This window comes from Columba livia, chromosome 4 (genome assembly GCF_036013475.1).
Source record: "Columba livia isolate bColLiv1 breed racing homer chromosome 4, bColLiv1.pat.W.v2, whole genome shotgun sequence".
Taxonomy (NCBI): domain Eukaryota; kingdom Metazoa; phylum Chordata; class Aves; order Columbiformes; family Columbidae; genus Columba; species Columba livia.
The window spans coordinates 45,389,653-45,408,877 of NC_088605.1; positions in this window are offsets into that span (position 1 = coordinate 45,389,653).

Below are 19,225 nucleotides of genomic sequence, written 5' to 3' on the forward strand. Positions count from 1 at the left end.
CTGATTCCTTTCTTGTCGTTTGGCAGCATGGAGTTTGGAAGTAGAACTGTAAATTTTGATTCTGTAATTTTGAAGAGATTCTTCAAACAAACACCCACCAGCCGTGCTTGCCTGCCTTATGCAGGATCAGTGCCTTGGGAAAGCTCAGACCAAATGTACTCTTCCTTCTATTATGGACCAAAGGGAAAAATGTGGATTTATCTTCCAACTGTATAAACTTCTAGAAGTGGAAAGAGGAAAAGGGCATTACACTGTTCGTACCTTGGTACCTAGTCCTCTCTCTGTTTGTAGAATTCCCCAAGCCAAGTATCAGGGACTATTAGAAAAGAGCAATGTAGAATCAGACAGAGCAAGCTTCATCAGCTCCTTTTATATTTTAGCCCCTCTGCCTCCGAGATGGCAGAAAAGCTAGGGATTTATAAACTCTCATCCATAGCAGAAGGAGTGCTCCCAACAATCTTCCTGGTATTTCTGTGGTGAGGCTGAGAGACCATGAACAGCATCGCACAAAGTCCCATGTTACTTAGAGGAAAGCTCTCACTGTCATATCGTACATAAATGGTCCTATCTCCTGGTTGTGCTGGTAATTAACTGATCTCATAAACTGGACAAAGACAAATGTAAGATTGCAGAAAAAAAACAGTTTACTATTGGGGCATGAATGATGTTGAGAACTAGCCATTACAAGGATGGTTTTCACAGAATGTATTTCTTCCTAGACCAGTTAAGGGTCTCTGCTCCAGACCTTTTCAATTGTTTCTGCCTGCTCACACATCTGCAGCTGAAATTACTGTATTTCTTCACTCATTCCTGAAAGAAATGCTATTTCTCCTGTATACAGGATTCCAGCTTAGCTACAGTGACTTGCAGAATCTAATCACAATTCTGTGCTGATTTTTTTTCCCACGTATTTGAAAAAAAAAAAAAAATAGAAGGAGAATATAAGCTAGCAATTTATACAGTTCAGTCAAAGACAACACATGTCAGCAAACCTAAGTGCTTTCTCCCTTCCCTGCCTCTGTGTGACAGGTGTCTGGCTATGTGTAATTGCCTTCAAAATGCCCCTCAAATTGATGTGACAAACTTCACATTGTGGTCAGCCACAGCAGTGGCTGGTCACAGGATCCATTTGTGTCGGGTGTGTTCGAAAATGGGATTGCAACCCGGAATTAGTCCCTAGATGAGCACACCAAATGTGAGGCTCATGGGGTTATATTAACCTTCCCACTCAAATTACCACAACAGGGAAAGCTACACCTTTGACTGGAGGCTAAAGAAGGGAGGTCAGACCAGCTTTTGAGTGATGTTAACACATGACTACAATAACTGTTACAGAAGAATTTAAATAGAATATTCAATAGAAAGGATAGGAGAATAAGAAACATGTTAAAAACTGTGCTTAGTTTCCCCTCATAAAAAGAAAAGCATTTCCCTACCACAAAGGCATATATCTTGCTAAATTTCGTAGTCAGTCAGATAATTAGAGTGGGCAATCTGACAATCATTCACAGTTCTTAATGTATTTTTCTTGATAACCTGTACGGGAGAAGAAAGTATTGCTATCCTATTATTGCATAGAAGGACCTGGGGCTTAAAGAATATGTGACTTGTTCAAGATCACACCTCGTGTCTGTCATTCAGGGCGCTTGTAGTCATTGCCTGTGGTATAATTCATTGCTGAGGTAAGAAGGCAATGGTAGTGGCATTATTACTTGAATTTTTCTGTTGTTTTAAAATTAAATTTCTGTGACTTTTTAGATTTCTTTTTTTTATATATAATTTATATGAGGTTACATGCAAGAGGAAAGTTCAGACTTGCATTTTTCTGGCTGAAAATATACACCTGAACATCTATTTATTTGTTAGAATTGATTTTAAAATACCTCTGTTTTGTTTTGTTTTCTTAAAATTATTGCTGTCAAGCCGATTTATGCCTCCCTCCTTGGCAGATGATGGCAAAAGAGAGCTTTTTTCCTTCATTTATCCAATTGTAACCTAATATAGATGCAAAAAATAGCTAAAAGCAAAATCTTCACAGCCTGTGTGCTAATTTTTAAAATATAGAAAAGGAGCAATATAAAGTCTCTATTCCTCTAAATAACAGCGTATATTCACAAACCCCATCTCAAAAATTGTATGATACATTTATTACTGTATGATTTATTCCTTTACAACATTCCAGGACATTTAAAAGTTTGCAGGACATATTGGTGGACGTGTATCCCTGAGATACTGTCCGTGTAGAAAAGTAGCAGCTGCAAAGATCACTCTGGCTTTTTTCACTGAATGAGAGTGAAGGGACAAATGAACTATGTTGGTTAGGTGAGATTTATTGATCTGCCAAAAGACCACTTCACATTCTGTGCTCTCCTTTTAATACATGCTTTAAAATACAAATATATCTCCTGTGTGTTTTTAGCAGCAAGAGGAAGTTGGTCTGTGTCTTTTTGGCAAGATCGGAAAGGCAAATAAGTTTTGGCTTATTTGGAAACCCAGAAAAATCCCAGTGTTGTCAAACTCAATGAAGAGTAGAAGCCCAGTTCTTGCCTCTGGTAAGAACAGAGAACTTCTGTTCTCCTGTACTCACTAGTATGGATAACACCAAGCACATGGGTTAACTGTGTCTTGAAAAATCAGCTCCTGCATGTGAGACTTTATTGGTTTTATTTATAAAAAACATTGGCCCCTGAAACAGTGTCTTATGTAAAATGTAGGTGAGTGCTTTCAGCTGTAGAGGACTAGTGTAAAGTGGAATGTAAAAACATTCTACATATTCCGCGTGTTCTCTGAGGTCTGTCTCCCTTTCATTTTAGTGTCTTGGTTTTGTATGGTTCTCACAACAATGTCCTATTTTAGATGTATTAATCTTACTGGCATACAGATGCAAGTAACTTTTGATTTTGATATTAAATCATCAAATAAATTTTGATTCTACTTCCCCACCTTACTGGCAAATGGACTTTGTTGGAAGAAATGTATTAGTTTATATCAAATAAATAGAGATTTTTTTAAGCTCTGAAATATGGGAAGGTTTTGTGAATCTGAAAGAGCCAGGAACTGCCAATTATTTATTTCCCTGGGACTCCTACTTCAGACAAGATGTGAAGGTTAATCGATTATGAAACTTTTTTCCCCTTACTTTTCTAAACAGTATCCAAAGACTAAAACGATCATCAGTAATTCATTTTGTGTGGGTGGTAGAGGAGGAGAATTTTTAAAGTCAAGTATAAACTCCTACATATAGTGTTATTAGGAAGGTTAAACACATAGTGACTTTCCAGGTGAAAGTAACCGTAAGAAGGAAAATGGAGTGGCATTTCAGAATATGTATTGTGCTTTCATTTAAGAGATTGAAGTCATTCAAAGTCATAAACCAAGAAGTAACTTGCTTTTCAGCTTCTCAGAGAGAATAATTTGCTCTGAAAACAAGCCCATCTTTGAAGTGTGTGTAAGGCTTTTACATTTGCCGTATTAAGGGAGAACAATTGCCTCACACTTGCCTTGCTCGTCTGCTTGACTTGAGTCTGCTAATAACTGTACAAAGGTTGGATTGCCAGTGAGGGTGACTGTTCATTCCCCTGAAGTAAAGATTTGCCAAAAAAAGAAAAACAAAACAAAACACACCAAAAAAATGTGCAAGCTTTCCTTGTCCTCCAAGAAAAAGGAAGCCAGGATTTTCTCTCTTTTTTTCCATGGACAGCATTCTTTTGGCATGTATCCAGAAATGATTGTGCCTTGCAGACGGTACATCCTTTCATTATGCATCCAGCAAAAATAATACCAACACATCTGTCAAAATCTTGAACACATAGAGACATCCACAGTGATTCAGACTAGTTGATGATTAAGATAAAAGTATCTTATATTTATTTTTTTCAATTTCTGATTGTCCTTCACAGGATTGATTTCAAACAGCTAAAAACTTAATGATAGCTTATATTTGCATGTTTTCTGAACACATAACGAAGTGGATTTTACACTTGAGTATTTTTTTTAAAATATATATTCCACAAATTTCTGCTGGAATTGGAGAAGATTGTGAAGTTACATTCTGTTTTAATTTTAAGTGTACCTCATTTTTATCTGCTAAGATAATTGTGAAATTTTATGTGGTTTGGCTTGCATATAGACTTTTTTTTGTCTGATTATTTAGTAGACGTACATACCTTCATTAACTGCAGTTATTGTCTTACTCAAGTTAGATACCTTGAAATCCTGTTAATATTTGAGCTGCATCCTCATGAGTGAAAATAAACATATCTTATATCTAGGTACAAATACGTGTTTATGCAGAAGAGTTTAAAATACAACCTAATCATATTATCATGTTAGTTTAACATTTACGTAAATTTTGCAGGTTTTAGAGGCTATATTTTTTGCTTTTCCCAAAGCAGGATCCCACCTAGCTTCAATATGAACATAAATCACAATTCACACTTATTTTGTGGAACTTTCATACAGAAGTGCTAAAAAATGCAGACTACTTGCATTTTCAGTTTCTTGTGGCAATGTGATCTGTTACCTAATCTCCACATTTGGGAATAAATAAAAGACAAGCAAGCGCAGATAAATAGATTGATTAAAGTAATTGAAGGGTATTTTGAAGTAGGAATACAATTCTTGTCTATCTCATTACATTTAAATTTCTTTTAAAGTTCCCGTGTTCAGAACCTTTCTGGGGAGAGAGTCACACACAGACTGTGACATGAGACTGAGGCCCTTTCAGGGGGTCCTGTATTCGACAGCTGTTTTACAGCCAAGGAAAACTTTCTTCACCAATTGGATGCCTCAGCCTTTTGGACTAAATACCATTGGTTCTGTTCTTACTAATAGTTTGCAACTATAGTTTGCAAGTTATGGAAGTTTTAAGAAGCATAGTGGCCACATCATATCGAACTGATAGTATTCAAGTAGGTTTGAAATGAAAAAAAAATAAATGCATCTGTCTCTGCATTGTTGGGTTACTGGCTTCATATAAGCTGCGTATTTGTGGTTCAGGTGGGAGCCATTTCACTGTATTCTTGCTTCTAATGCCAGAAGCAGTTGCATTCCAAGACCAGAGGGGGAAACTGAAGTATCACTGAGAAGCTCGGTAGGCTGATGGTTTGAGAATATTTTCTTCCTCCTCAGGGTTAATTTTCACTGGAGCCTGGTCAGCGTGTTCGTTGTTAATACTGCATTATCCTAAATGAGCCAGCCATTCTTTGTCCAGCAATGGCTTTTCATTATGAACTTTTGACCTGATTAGTTCCAATGTTATATACTTTTTCCTGTTTTCTGTGGCCTCTACTACTGTATTACTAAGTTACCTACATGAATAATTACCCTACTTTACTCCTATTATCTTTGTCATGTTTGGGTGGAAAATCTCAAGTAGAGTGGCAGAAGCAGCCTGCTCTGCAGAAATTATAGCACTGTACTCAACTATAGCAGCATAGCAAAGTGGTTCAGAGCAACCTGCCAACTTCTATTCTAATGTTTAGTAGGTCTCTTCTGGCAGTAAATTTCAAAGAGACAAATTACCTTTCCTTTTTCTCTTTGCAGATATGTCCAGCCAGCTAGACATGCCTTGTGTCCTCTGGGTTGCTCTCAAATAGTCTTGATGTTTGCTGTTAAGATTGTCTTGAATTTTTTCTGACTTTTCAAAAGCTTGACATGCTAGAGTTTTGAATTTCATTTTGAATTTAAAAAAAAATGACATCTGCGACAATTGCACAAAAGAAATCACAAATTGAAAAATTTATTCACAAAATCATTATTTTTCAAGAAAAAAAAAAGCCCTTGGTAATTCTTCTCTATTGAACAATCCAATTTTGCAGGAAACAGAGAAATAATAGTATATGCAGTATAACAAAGGCAATGGAGCATCTGGAAATACTTTTTCATAAACATTTTAAGAAACTACTTCTCATAAAAACTACTTACAAAGTATTTGCGTCAAGTCTTTTTTTTTGGGAACAGACAGAACCTGAACTGATGAAAAGTATGAATGGGTGGAGCTGGAGTCCAAAAGTTTGTGCCAGATATAAACATATTCTCTCCAGTGTGTTCAGCTGACTTTCAAGCTGATTTCTGGGGTGAGTACATTTACTTGTGTTGAAGAGGATCTGACTCTGGAAAACCTCATTTAAAAGCACAGATGGTTGTTTATGGTTCCTGTCTGCACCCAGTGTACTATACTGAATCAACTCTAATTGACAAGAGAAGGCTGATGCACCTTAATGATTGTTTGTTGTTGCCAGAAAGAGTTTTCCAACTCTTGATTAAATTATGTTTAGGTGAAACTGCTGCTCAAGATAACTGATGCTGATTTTCACCAGAACTGACACACTGATCTATTATCATAGCGTTACCTTGTCTACTTGGAATATTCTTCTTTTGAAAAGTACACATATATATGTTTCATTTAATACTGAACTTTTTATTGGCATTCAGTGTGTAATAGCATAACCTTTTGTAATGGGCAAAGAAGCAGAATGTGAAATGTCGTCTAGACAGGGAAAAATGACTGTATTTTCTTTCCCATTGATCCCTCCTTTTAATGACTTCCCATGAACAACAGGAATTGGGAGGTACTTCTGGCCACAATTCTGTCACAGCTGTGACACTACAAAACAGCACTGAGATAATTTGATGCTGTATGATGTGTGTGAGCATGATGCTGTCTTTTCAAGTTTACCACAATATGTGAGTTTGGGGATGTACATGCTGTGCCTGGTTTCACTGGATCAAAGCTTTGTCCCACTCCTTGGAGAACTCAGAAGAAACACAACAAAGAAAGTTTCAAGGAATTTTCCCTTCCCTTTGCTCCTGTTCATTCTTTCTAGAACAGAGGAGTTGATCCAACTGTTTATTTTGGAGCCAAAGATAGAGTTGCATATTAACAAAACCATCAAAGGGGATTTCCAATACAAATGTTTCAAGGTTGCACCTTGAAGACAGCAGGACTAGAGAAGTGTCCGTCCCTGTGCACTCCACACTGCTGAGGCTGCATTTTGAAGCCTGTGTTCAGTTTTTGGTGCCTCACTGCAAGAAAGACATTGAGGTGCTGGAGAGAGTTCAGAGAAGGGCAACAAAGCTGGTGAGGGGCCTGGAGCACAAGTCTGATGAGGAGCGGCTGAGGGAACTGGGGCTGTTTAGCTTGGAGAAAAGGCAACTGTGGGGAGACCTTATCGCTGCTACAACTACCTGAAAGGAGGTTGTAGCATGGAGGGTGTTGGTCTCTTCTCCCAAGTAGCAAGTGATAGGATGAGAGGAAATGACCTCAAGTTGCACCAGAGGAGGTTTAGATTGGATATTGGGAAAAATTTATTCACAGAAAGGGTTATCAGGCATTGGAACAGGCTGCCCAGGAAAGTGGTGGAGTCACTGTCCCTGAAGTTGTTTAAAAGACATGTAGATGTGGTGCTTAGGGACACAGTTTAGTGGTGGACTTGGCAGTGTTTGGTTTACAGTTGGACTTGGGGATCTTAAAAGTCTTTTCCAATTCTATGACTCGAAAGTAGTGAGTACTAAACAGAAGAAAAATAAATTAAAACTTTTAAAAAAGAGAAGTTTTATTGCTTCTAAAGCAATAGTTTGAACTATATCCACATAATAAGCGCTATTTGCAAATAGAACACAAAAATAATTTGTGCTGACTTTGCTTCTAATTCCAAACTAAAATAAAAATAAATGTAATCACTGCAAAATAATTTAAATGGAAATGTTTACTAAGGGCATTGGAAGCCCAACTAATATTGTGCAATATGAGATATAATTAAGCCTCATTCTGTAAGAACAATTTTTGCTTCAATAGACTGTTTGCATTGATTAATCCCCTATATGAGTGCTGCTGTGCTATTATTTCTTAATCTAGTTATCTTAGACTTAAAACCTGATTCCAGCACAAGTGTACAGAAATAATGTAATCCATAAAATGCACTCTCATAGTTAGAGACGGATTCCTTAGCTAATTCTTTTGGGCAGATGCAAATTTTTTTAATCAAAATCTTTTCAGCAAATAAAAAGAATTGAAGGAGCCTGCAAGCACATTTCTGCAACCCCCTTACCACATAAATCCTGAAATGGCAGGCAGGTGAGTAAGACTGTATGTAAAGTGGAAGATTTAACCTTTTTGTGCTTTCAAACCAGCAGAGGGGTTGGAGAGAGGTTCTGCAGCAAAAGTTAATGTTGTTAAGTTGAATCACGAAACCAGAATGTTCAAAGTCACAGTCTCCGAAATCTTCCTGTCATGTTGAGGGCCAGATGGAACCAGAAAAGAAAAGCTGCAATGTTGAGAAAATGAAGTAGGGTCAGATTTACTAGGAACTGGTGGTGGAGGAGGGAACAAACAAACAACAACGACAAAAAGCCCACTTTAGAAACAAAGGGAGCCTGTACAGGAAGGGAATAAAGACTTCATATAAAGCAAAGCGGAAATCAGCTGCTAATACTTAAGATAAAAAATGTTACAAGAGGCTTTTTTTTTTTTTTAGAAAAGAGAATTAAAAAAAAAAAAGAAGAATGGAAGAAAAACATCAAGCATGAAAGAAACCACCATTTGAGATGATGAACTCTCTAGGGATTAAATCAAAAAGCATTCTTCTAACTTTTACTAAAAGGGGTGGCCTAAAGTATGAAATTTTTGTAGGTGACATTTTGTGCCCAGATTTGGTAGAGATTTTCACTGACTGAAGACACCGTATCAGAAGCTCTCATCAGATGCATGCCACATATCCTAAAAGGATAGCTAAACTGAAGGTAAAGGGAAGTTTTTAAGAACAGGAAGGCTACCTCCATCAAGTTGAAGTCCTGTCCAACTGAGGGTATCAGGCAAGGCCACAAGCACTTGCAGGTTAAATGTGAAAGTATGCTAAAGTAGATTTTGAGAGAAAACTTGCAAAGACATAAAAAGTAATAATAAATTCCTTTTCAAACACATCAGGAGCGGGAAGCTTGCCAAAGAAGCATGAGAGCCAGTAGATAAGCAAGGCATAAAAGCATTTGCCATAGACAAACTGAGGGAAGTTTCCATGCTGAATCCCTTTTTGGGGAGGTGTTAGAGAATCTGTCACAAACTGAAGTGTCAGTGCAACAGATTATAGAACAAATTGACAGAATACTCAAACCACCAGGGCTGGATGGCACCTGCCCAAGTTCTAGAGGAATGCAAACATGAAATGGCTGAAGTACTAGCCAGGGTATGTAAATCCTTACTTAAAGCCACCTCAGTATAAAGTGGCAATGGGAAGGGCAAGATGACTTTTTAAAAAGGAATCGGGGGAATAACACAAAAGTACAGAGAAAGGTCTAAGTTTTAGAACAGCTTCAGCACGATGAGTAATTTACTGGATCAAGGCTACACTGGCTGGGAAAGAGGCAGCTGCTGTCCCACTGTGCAGAAGGGAGCACGTCACAGAAAGTTGCAGAAGTTGTTCACCATCTTTTCTAATGCTTGAATAAGGAGACATCAAATTAAACTAGCTAATGGCAGACTCAAAAGAAGAGTGATTCTTCAGATGGTGTTTACTTAAGTTACAAAGCCTCTTGTCACAGGTTTGGGCAGTTTTGTGCCCAGATTTGATAGAGATTTTCATTCAGGTGAGAGAAAAGAGAAAGATCAGAGGTTAGGAGACAATGATTTACGGAAAAAGATTGAAGTCATGTTGTTATAAATAAAAATGAGATCACTGAGGGAGGACATAGGTTTTCAAGCACCTGAAAGGCTGTTGCATGCACGTAAGGTACCGTGCTCCATATCCTCCTAGGACAAAAAGGAAATGGCTTCAGTCTGTAAACTAGGTAATAGCAGGAATACATTTCTAATGGTAGGGAAGCACTTGAAGAGATTTCATGGAGATCCAGAAGGGCCTCTACTCTTGGAAGGCTTTCACAGAACTGACAGTAACCTTGGGTGATGCTACTCTGATATGAGAACGTTTACATTGTTTATTAAGGGACAGTCTAATCTTATATCTGTTCTGTTGCTATTTTTCTTTCCTTAGAGTAAGAGAAGAAGTATTATTTCTCCTTTTACTTTGGCTTTTAATGACTCTTCTTTCATGCTTCCTATCTGTTTATCTAAGTTGGTGTAGTACATTGTAACCCATTACTTCCCAGATCTGAAAAAGTATGAGTGATCTAAGAACATCCTGTAAGATAACTGTTATCTATAACAGACAGGTGTGATTTCTGCAATCTAAACCATGCAGAAAAGAAGCACTAAAAAGAGATCCTCCAAAGCAATTTAAATAATAGGGAAGTATATGCTAGTCAGATGAATGGTTTGACTGGCAAACTGTCGTATTATTACACAATGATTTGGGCATGCTTTGATAAAATAGCCCAAGTATTTCCATGCAAAAAATACCCCACTCAAAGCAAAGTGCAGTATGTCAATCAATTTGCAGTATATAATTTATATTTTATCTGTGTTCTTACCTTAGGACTTCTATTTCTGCACCAAGCAATCTCAGGTGGTGCCTTGTGGTGCTCTAAAGCAATAAGCACGTTTAATACACTCAGTCTGATGAAGTTTTAGAAAGCAGGTAACAACATAAGAACAACATCTTGAACAAAGCATTTAAAATTTTGGCCTGAGATTTTTTTTTTTTAATGCCAAAAATGTTTCTTAATTTAGGTCCCTAAACAAATAGGTTTACTTTTGAATATCCTGAATCTGAAAGACATTGGAAGACAACCATAGGATCTGTGGGTGCTGGCCGTGAAGCCAGACCAGGCACTTCTAATCTAGGTGTCTAAATATGGATTTGGCTGCCTCGCTTGAGGCACCCAAATTTGAAAATTATTGGCTGCAATCCCTGCTCAAGCAGCTCACACCATGCTCTACATGGTCTGTGTGCCATGGTTCTAGTAGCAATTGTTTTAATTGGAAAGAGTTTAGTTTTCATTTTTTTTCTGAGAGAAAACTGGCCAGTCCCATTTATGGAAACAAATCTTCAGCATAAAACTTTTTAAAAAATACAGAAATTCTCCTGGGGAAGTCATAGGCAGGGCAAAACTAGCTTTTCCAGAAGAGCTGACAGTTGTTTACATTTTAATGTGGAAGAATCCAGCAAGTCTGCAAGTTTATTTTTAGTAGTTGTAAACTCAGTTATTTAACTCCTTTTCCTCTGTGACTTGAGCTGAGACATAAAAATGATTAATACAATGACAAAGTGGTGCCCGACCTCATGCTAGAGTTTGGATGATGATGAATATTGCGTTAATCCCAAAGCAGTAGGATTCTTTCACATCATATTTTTTGTGATGCCTCATCTAAATATTTGCCATCTGACAGCTTCTGTGCTTAGAATAGTTCTGGTTGCCACAAAAAATACTGCGTTGCTATCTCTGAGGAGGATGAATCTGTTTCTATCCTTGTTTAGCAAAACTGGCAAAGAAAATGTTGTTACTGGTGTCCTGGCTTCATCGCTGCTATCAGAAGTCCTGCTGGATGCAGCAATGAAAGCTGTGGCAGTTGCTCTGTCAGGGGTTAGGAGTGATGGAGCACAAGCCAAAAGCCATCTAAGCCTTGCTGCCATGGGAAATGTGAGGGACCTCCTCCATTTGGTGTCACCAGTGGTGCGGGTCTTTGGCTTGAGGTCCCCAGCACGGTGCTAGGGTGGGCACCCTAGCGGTGGGAGCTGCTCCCCACCAGCAGAATCCCGCTAGCTGGACACCGCTGCTCCTGGGTGCTTGTTGGATAAAGGTGTTGGCTGCAGTAAATTCATTCAGTTGTAAATGTGAAGCACCTTCCTGTGAGATGGCAAACTTGTAAAGCTGCTGTAAAATTGGAATTGACTCAACTATACAAATCCAGTTGCAGGAACTCAGTTTGGAGATCATGTTTTCTAAAAGAACGAGGCTGTTTTTTCCTCTAAAGTCACTATTAGGGACTCCATGGAGCAGTCAGGACAGTGCTAAAATTATTCCATCAAGGGGTCATACCAGAAACCTGTGTTAAACTAGGCACACATTTCTAAATGATGCACAGTAAGGAAAATAAATACTCATCAGGTTTCACTGTACTGTCATGTGTGTTTGGTCAAAGAAGTAGCTTTAATCAAAAGATGAGAAGCAGTCACATAATGCAAAATGGATGGCTAGTAGCTGCATGGTTTGGCTTCTGTTCATAATTAAGATGTAGACTTCTGCCCTTTTCTCTGGCACATTATTTAACCTCAGAGTCTGTTTCCACATATGTCTCCAAAGCTGTGCAATTTAATTAGCTAGCCTCCAAGGGGGCTGGAACAATACTTGTAAAATATTTGCAGATGCTTTTGATCTGAGAGGAACAGCAGAAGGGCAAAGCAGTATTTACATGGGTTTTGAAGAGAATGACAAGCAATATTTTTTGTTTGGTTTTAAACTGGAAACCAAATTATGTTACAAAGCATTGAGCTATCCTGGCAGAAAGCACAGAAAAATATCTAGTGTGTTTGGTGACTGAAACCTTTACTGACACTGTCTCCTTACAAGTCTTGTACATTTCTTACTGTTATAATTAAATCTATTCAAAGTTTGTCAGAAAGAAATGTATTTGAAATCATGCTTAGATTAGGCTAAAACCTCTAATGTGTCACTGGCTCTGTACAGATAATCACTTAAGGATTCTGGGTGGAATGTTGCATGGCATACCTTATACAACCTATTAAAGGCAAGGAGGATAATGTGGATAGATCTGGCATTGCGGTCATTTTCTCATCTCACTAACACAAATTATTTAATGGTGAGACCCATATCAGTCAATTTATTCTTGAATTACTGCTCTCTGAGAGAAGTTAATGTTAACAGGTTAATATTCTCTGTGTATTTCTTTCTAAAACACATGCATGCTGAATAACAAAAGAGTAGGCACTGTCATTAAGGATCAAATACAAAGCCACTGTGTCATATGCAATTTGGACAAGGCAATATACAGTATTTCCAGAGGAGTTCTTTGTCTTTGAATGTAACAGTAAGATGTGAAAGGCAGGTGAAGAAAACTGAATTAAGATTTTCATCAGAATTTGGTTGGTGTGTTTTTGTTTGTTGTTGTTGTTTGTTTTTTCCACTGTTAAACAAAACAACCACCACCAGCTGTCTTGCTTGGAATTGCCAACAATTAGGAGCTGAGCATTTCAACATAGTCTGACAGATGCCAGCAATACTACTCAATATAAACATTGCCAGGCCGCCGTCTTTGGACTGTCATCTTAGTCCCAAATGTAGCTCCATGTCTGTTGCCTCATGTAAGTGGATATCTACAGATCTTCAATTGGCAGTGATCTAAACATATACCTTCTCACAACTTAAGGAAGGGGGGTGATGGATATGAACTTTGAACTTAGAAAAAGCTGTGCTCGGTAATATTAAATTGCCTGCCCAACATAACAGTCACCCCAACAGAAAAACCTGATTGATCAGGTCATGATAGAGCACATACATCCATGTAAATAAAAGCATCTCACACAGAGTCTGAAAGGAGGGCATGTCTGGTTCTGATCTTATGTAGTGAGATGGCCTCACATCACCAGGTCTAATTGTTGAGATTTGATACCTGCCTGAGAGGTGGGGGAAGAGGGACTGCCATTTCTGGGTAGCATGGGATAAAAGTTTTGATGGAAAGGATGGGCTGTTATATGCATCACCAAGTTTAAATGGTAGGAAGTGTAAATTTGTACCTTTTTTGCTAGTTCATTTCCCAAAAGAAAAATTTCAAAATAGGTAGGTTGCAGGATGGATTTAATAATTTCATTTCCAGACAAAGGAAAAAGGCAAAGATGTCTTCTTCTTGTGAAAAATGGTACAAGAAGCTTCATGTGTAATGCCTATTAAGACATACCACCCACCTGACCAACACAGGACATCACCATCAGCTGGAAAGCTTTCTTTGTAGCTTTTAGCAAAGTTTCTATTTGAAATATTTGTGTCTATTTTCTTTACTGGAGATTAAGTAAGGTCTTTGTAATCAGACAAGTGTTTATACATCAAATGCAGAAAAGTAGTATTCCCAAATGACTGAGGTGAGGTTTTTTTCAGAAAAGTACAAGAAGGACACTGTGTTTGTGGGAGCTATATATAGTAAGTTATCTCTTCATACTGAAAAGAGTTCCATGGTCTTCCTAACTACTAAACATGGATGACAAATAGTAAGATACTAAATTCTAAAAATAAACTGACAGATGGAATCTATGTGATTTAAATTAGGTTTGATCTTGTAACGAAAAAAATGTCAGCGCCGACTCTTAAATGTAAAGCTGCCATTCCTGGTAGAAAAATCACTTGTCTGAGGCTAAACTAGGCAGCCCTGAAAGACACTTACTGTTTGGAATACAAATTTAGCAGAACAATAAAAAGAGAACATGACCATGTAAGTGCACAATTTAGGGTTTATCAAGTGACTCTTTAAATTGCAAGACAATGAGAAACAAATTGTTAGAATATGGATAAACTCTCTCATTGGGTGGGCTATCATAATCTCAGAGAAAATATCACAAATGCACAAGATAAGAGCTATCAAACTAATTCTGTACTCTTTTTATATGTGAGAACCGTCATCTGCATTCATATCTGTTTAATGTCTAATTAGTGTCTTTTATAGCTCATGTACTTTTAAGATGAGATCACTTGAGCCATAAAAAGGTTCTGAGATTAACCCTCTGCTACTTAGTGCACAGCTTGTCCCTCGTTAAAATACTGCTACTTAGTGCACAGCTTGTCTCTCATCAAAATACAGAGTATAAACATTCAGAAAATGATAGTCAAGACTTATTTAAATATGCATTGTTTGCCTTTGGGAAAGCGGAAAGAAAGCCATTTCGGAAAATTTACTGTAAGACATGATACATTTTATTATTTCTCTGTTCCAAAGCCTAAGTAACCGCAGGAGGGAAGCAATAGTCAAAATGGAGAAGCAGGGTTACTATTGCGTGGTTTTGACTTGCTGGTTAGAATAGTGTGTAAGAAAAAATGGAATGCAAAAGGGAGAAAGGCTTAGATGGTAGGCTCACAGGTTGGTTACTCACTAGACTCAGACAGTGTGCTTAGAAAAATTAGACAGACTCTTTGTCTCACAAACTGTAAAACCTGAACAAGGGGATTTCTACCAAAAAACACTTCTACTACCTTTCAGCTATGTTAGCGGGTCTAGTGATTTTCAGTCTATTCATAAAGCTTGCCAGTGCCCTTCCACCAGCAGGACTAGAAAAACACTGTAGTACCAGAATAATTTGGGGCTTAGGTCCAGGAAAACTGCTGGCAAACAGAAGTTAAGGTTGCACATAAGAATTTGGTGCCTTGGTCTTGGGCTCATTCTTCCTCCACCTTTACTGCTTACACATATCAAAGCCACCCCACTCCTAGACAGTATCGGGGTAGGTGTGTGTGCAGTGAGACTCGCACTTTGCTGGGCAACATGGACAACTGCATGAATTCTTCAGTAGACTTGTTTTCAGTTTTTCAAAAGTCACTGGTTAAAGACCATTATTGTTATAACAGAGAAATTATTTTTTTAGCTGTTCTTACAGAGATACACAGATTCTGGTATAGATGCTGTTAATAAAATAGAATAAAAGGCAATAAGCTGGAACTCACATCAGGGCTGAAACCAGGGATGTTTTCATCAAGCAGATAACTTTCTATTCTGCAATTCTTCACTTTGAATTATATTACAAACTGGGCCTCTCTGAGGATTTTTCATTAAAATATCATATGCAATTATTTTACCATTTTCTTATCTCTGTCTTACAGTTCTCCATATATGTAACTGAAAGGCCCGCGTGACACAACAAATACCAAAAAATGGTATTCCTTAATAGCATACTGTCTGTAATGTAACTTGCACTAGAGTTTGCGTGTGTTTTAAGTACAGTGAAATGCAAAGACTCCAAACAAAGAAGAGAGGAAATCAGCTATGTCAATGAAAATCAAATATTGGGCTTGGTCTTTCCCTTACCTCCCATAGTCTGAGCGTTGTTGCTGTTCCAGGGTCTGAAAGCTCCACTGGGTAAGAGCTTTGCTGTGTCAGGCACTACACCGACATGTAAGTAGACAGTTCCTGCCCTGGAGAGTTTTTCTGTTTATCCAGATTAAACACATCTTGCATTCTCTTTAATGTGACCTTTCTTCCTTTCTTCATTTTACGTGCTTGTGTAATGTACCATGCTGAGGACAAGTCTTTGTGATATTTTTATTTTGAATCAATGTTTAAGTGAAGTATTGCCTCTTGGGTCTTAGGAAAGGATGACATTCTTAACCAATACATAATGCATGAATTTTTCATGACTCTGCAGCAAGAAATAGTGTCACATGCTGGCACAGATGCCAAGCAGCTTTATTTTTATTTAAATATGTGGACAAAAATCAAGGGTCCTCTGAAACAGAAGAAAAAACATTCACTTTCTGCTGTCCCTCTTAGCGGTAAAGGAAAAGCAAAATTACTTCAGCAGGAGAACGGGTTTGTTCACCATTCTAATCCTTCTGCTTCAGTAAAAGGTCAAACGGCATCTTGCAGACAGCAAAGTGCTGTTATTTGTCACTTGTCTGAGGGAAGGTGAAAAACCACTTAATTTTAAACACCTTAATTGAAAGCACTTTAACTGAATCTCTTATATGGATGTTTTCAAAAGAAACGGACCACAAGGGAGATGGTTTTGGTAAACATAGTTACTGCACACCAAGCTCTCCTGCTTGCTTTTATGTAGTGAGAATTGTGTTGTGCCCTTTGGCATATCTACGTGCTGTCAGCAGCCATGTGCAACAATGGTGCCATGCACTGTATGGTGTTGGTGTCAGGACTTCTGTTCATTGCTTCCTTTCCCAGCCCAACAGGAACATGCACCATCTCCCTTCTGATTAGCAAGAGGGTTTGCACAGCCGTGTGGGAGAGACGTGATATAAGAACAAGCAGAGCATTAGCTGGTAGCTAGGTACAGGGAGTGGAGTAGGAGCACTGATTTAGTGGAATTATGTGGAGTGTAAATCAGAGCATAATTGGAACCCAAGGGATGAATCAAATCCTGGAATATATAGATTCTGAAATATATCTCCTGAACTTTAAGTCCCAATGAAATCAAAATAAAAAAGAAGGGATTCCTTATCTCTAGAGCCCAGTTTAACTCCTATCTAGCTCCATATTCTAAAAATCCACTTTATCGGGTTTATAAGCACTTGTAGTGTAGAAGATACAAAAGATTTGAAGAGATTAAACTAAAGCCTGCAAATGGAATTTGCAAACAGCATAAATCACTGTTGATTACTGGTGACCTTTCAAAAGTCTGAACAGGCACAACCTTTCTCATATGTTCACCTATCTTCTCATACCAATAGAAGTTTTGTCTGAGTACTAGCCCAGAAAGCCTCTGTAGGTAGAGATTAGATGAGTTGTTCAAAATAGTATTGTGAAAACTATTTTCAACCTGCTGAAAGATTTTGAACCATTGTTCTGTCACCCCATTTCATTCTACAATCCTGCCTGTGCCCTGAGGATTGTCTCCCTTGGGAGAACATTAACTTCTGGGGACATGTCAAGATGAAGAGGTTATTGCCTGAGCATTAAATGTGCTTGATCATAACTATTCCTTCACATAGAAAGGCACTGCCCTGAAACAATGTAATCCTAGAGTCTGAAGCACAGTAGTTATACCCTCTATATCAGTAAAGTTAAACATCCCAGCTGGGCAACCACCCTGGGTCAGTTCTGCTACTCTCACTATCATGGCTGTTACCAGGGTCTCTTTGCCATTTTTCATTACCAGAGGAGATACATGAGGCCTTCCATCTGGGAACAGACCCTTGACTTTAGCTTCAAAATTGCTAACGCAGACATTGCAAACTCTAGCACTGTATAAAAATTAAATTGCTAGCCCATAAGTACCAATACATGAACTGATTGCAGCTAGTCATTGTCTGCCACAACAGAGAGCCAAAAAATATAGAGCAGCTGTTAAAGAGATGGTAATGTGGCCATTCCATTTATCTCCTAGAAGATGTCTGTTAACGATTCTCATTTTCTTGAAGTGCTTGTATTAACCTTGAATATCCACTGGAAGCAAAAAATGCACAGGTCTACTGTCTGCCAACCCTATTGCTTGCATGCGGAAGATGAGTCTTTGAGATTACTAAGGTTCCTTCTAGTCTTAAAATTGATTTTTCAGCAGCCTGTCTGTGTCTGAGCTTAAAATTAAGTTATTTTCTTTCTGCAGTCAGGTACTTGTAACATACATGAACAATGGAACAAATTAAATGGAAATCCTGCCAGGGGTGCATGGTAACAACGCTTTTCTGGGTGCCTTCACTAAGCAGCACAGTCCTCACCCAAAGACTTCCACTGTGCATATAAAACCAGGAAGGACTTTTTAGGGAAAGACACCATGATACCAGCTTAATTAAAGATAGTAACAATTTAAATAAGAAGTTAGTGAAACATCCACACCCTGGATATTATTTGGCAGTAGTCTTCCACTCAATTCTGTCCTGTCATAGTGCATATGTCTCTTTTAATACAGGACCTTTCCCCACACGCACACCATACTGACAGCTTGGTGGCTGGAGTGAACATCACTGAACCTTTCTGCAGGTTATCTGGTTATCTTGTGATGCTTATCATCAGCCAGGTCCAGTGATTTCTGTGCTACAGCTGCCGATTCATACTGAGATCCACACTATACTCCACTTTATTGCTGTCCCTCCAGCTTGAGAAAACTCTCTCTGTTAACATCTCTGTACATCTTTGCAGCCTAAGAGAAGAAGGCCCCATTGCATACTGAATTTCTGAACAAAATTCTTATTGTGCTGCCTGTCTCTGCCACCCTCACTGTTCTTTCCTCCCTCCTGTCTTCCTTCTCAGTTTGACACTTCATTCCCCAACCAATAGTGGCCACTGCATAGGTTTTCAGTAACTCCCTAAAGTGTCACTGGTAAGAACCAAAGTATGTTCCAATTTACTTCCTCTGGCTTTACTTATTCTTGACCACCAAGAGTATTTAGAAAGGTATACCATGCCCTTTTCTGTATCAATTATTTTATCTTTGGATGCATAGATACCCTATGATATCAAACTGTATCCTGGTCCATGTACTGAGTTTCCAAGACAGTGGTTAAACCTCCAGCTTCTGTTGTTTTTAGTGGATGTTTAGGAAACTCAGCAACGTGCATCATGGAGATAAACTGGGAAAGCTGAGCTTAATTCTGTCCTCTTCCCACGGAACATTAATGAAAGTGTTTCCTGAGAGTCCACGACTTCTGTCTTATGTGTTGAAAA